At 32.7% G+C, this 2,704-nt stretch overlaps 1 pseudogene; it reads right to left on the reverse strand.

Moving 5' to 3' along the window:
• Window positions 1-778: 778 nt before the first annotated feature.
• On the reverse strand, window positions 779-1,855 carry LOC139859561 (citrate-binding protein-like; annotated as a pseudogene).
• Between the last annotated feature and the right edge of the window lie 849 nt (window positions 1,856-2,704).

Below are 2,704 nucleotides of genomic sequence, written 5' to 3' on the forward strand. Positions count from 1 at the left end.
TTGATTTGTAAATCAAGGATTACACTTAAATTGGGGGGGGGGGGGGGGGGGGGGGGGGGGCGAATTTGTTGGTTTTTTTTGTGTCATCTAACAGTTATTTATAAGTGATTTGGATTTACTTCAAAAACAAGAGTTATCTAGTTATAATTATTAACGGGTTCGGAGAGTGCGGAAAGCACACCCGTAAGGGTTGACTAGACATTGTCGCCAAAATAAAGGGTTGTATCCCTTCGTTTTTAACTACCTACAACATAATATCAAACTCGATTTTGGCATATATTTTTTTCATAACAACATATACAGAATTCATAACATTCTCACTAATACTATAATTTGATATCTTCTTGCCTAGAATCAAATTACGTTCTTGTCTTATCCAATTAAGATTTCGTGCAACCCGAGGTAAGAAAGGGTCGAAATACTTATTTTGAAAAGTGTTTCACGATTCAATAATCAACCGGGGATTATCAATCTGCAACTCGTTTTATAACACTAGCCCCAAAAACTAAAACAGAGGCTAGCAAAACAAACGGCTAACTAAACGAGCCTCGCTGGTCCACGACAAAAACATAACACAAGCAAAAAACCAAAACGAAACCAAAAACACACTAGGAACGAAACTACCCAAACGACAACAAACAACCAATGAAAACTAACCTAGGAAGCAAGAGCAAGCAAGAAAATGCGATTCAAGCATGATAGTATTATTTAAACTTTCAAGATTAACCCATTTAATTACCGAAAGTAAAAACATACAATATGATTGGACATTAATTAATTAGATTTTTTTATATATATTAATATCTTTCCATTGTGACTCCATATAATGTGATTCTCCAACTTGCCCATAGACTCCACATTTAAAATAAAAAGTCTTTCCACCTCGGCCATGTCCGTTATACTTGAGACTCCCATTTAGAATGACCTTAACGCTGTTGCCTTCTACATCATGAATAACGTTTAATCGAAACCATTTATCGTATATGTTAGTTTCGATAATCTGTTTTCTGTAGTATTAAAGATTTCCATTGTAAACTCGAACCATCAAAGTTGTCGCGGATGGGTTTCCCCCAAACACTTGCATCAAGCTCGCGCCGCTAGTCCCTTTTTTCACGTACATATATGCTTCGAATTGCCAAACACCCGTTGAATATTTGTAACCCTATACATAAACAAGATCAAATAATTCATTACGTAGTGATCAGGGTTAAATATTTTATTTTAGTATAGTTGATGGTGGGTTCAAGGCTGGTTGGTAATTGGATGTGTACAAACATTGGAAATATGTTATAGGTTTCTTTTTATGAAGAACAAAAAAAAAAAAATATTAACAAATAAATATATATAAAGTTTTTCCTATTCACACGACCTGACAAAGGAAATTATTTTTACTCAGGCTATCCCGTGACTATTATCGACATTTTTTCTGGTCATAGATATGCTGATAGTGATGTTTGAACTTAAGACATCTTGTGAGGATATCAGAACCTCAACCATTAATATATGTTCTTTAAAAAAAGTAAACGATATCAATCATAATCATAATCTATTAATAATAAGGATATAATGTATCTACATTGATGGATATTTCGGAACGAGGGAAGGTGGGACTGCCACGCCGATGCGGTTTATCGGTTTTGAAAACCCAAAGCGTGTGAACTCCGTTGACAAAGCGATACCTCTCATTTTGAGGAAGATTGTAGGGTGAATGAACTGTATAATGTGCTTTGTTGAAAGGAAGTTGAGTGAAACCGGAAGTTAGATTGTTTATAAGCTGGCTAAAAGTACCATTGATATTGCTCATCATGAGAAAAGTGAATGCTAAGATTACACCAATATGCTTCAAATGATGCATTTTTTTTTAGCTTTATGATCAATAATAGTTTTGAATATTGGAAACAAGAGAATTATGTTTGTAATCATGTTTGTTTATCTATATATAATGAAAGTCATGTGATAAGGATGTTAATATTTGGAACAAATTCTCCATCAATTGTTTCTCCATCAATTGTTTGACCATATATATATATAATGATCAATGCGGTTTTTTGTCATTATTATTTTAGAAATATCGATATGAATATGCTTATAGATGGACTAGTGTTGCGCTTTAGCGGAATAGTTTAAAGTTTGTGTTAATGATAGAAATAGAAATGTACTCCGTACTCACTTCGTGGATCAAATTTTAGCGGTATCTAGGTGTTTCTTCTAACCTTAAACATGAAGGTTTTGATGAAAAACCGTGTGTACTTTTATCAATTTCAGATTAACGAAGCGGATAGTTAAAATAATAATCTTTTATTATTTTATAAAAACATTTACAAGATTATATATATTCATATATTTAATGAAACATGCACACGATTAATTTATCCCAATGATCCAATTACACCACTAATAATTGTCAAAATATGTAATTCACAAAGTGAGTAAACGATATACCTTTCTTGAAGAAACTGATTGAAGGAAAGAAACCTACCATCAAAAATATGACCGTCTCTTAGGATAGTCCACACTACACTTCAAACAACGTCAATGGATGCTAGTCCAAACCCAAGTAATAATTAATCAACCTTTGATTAATATTATGAATTCAAAATGATACTCCGTATGAAACAATGTTATTTTTTCTTACTACCTCTCTTTTCAATTCTCTCGTCCATATATATAATATGAAGTAAAGTAAAGAGTATCAATCAATTTG

This window comes from Rutidosis leptorrhynchoides, chromosome 7, assembly GCF_046630445.1.
Source record: "Rutidosis leptorrhynchoides isolate AG116_Rl617_1_P2 chromosome 7, CSIRO_AGI_Rlap_v1, whole genome shotgun sequence".
Classification (NCBI taxonomy): Eukaryota; Viridiplantae; Streptophyta; class Magnoliopsida; order Asterales; family Asteraceae; genus Rutidosis; species Rutidosis leptorrhynchoides.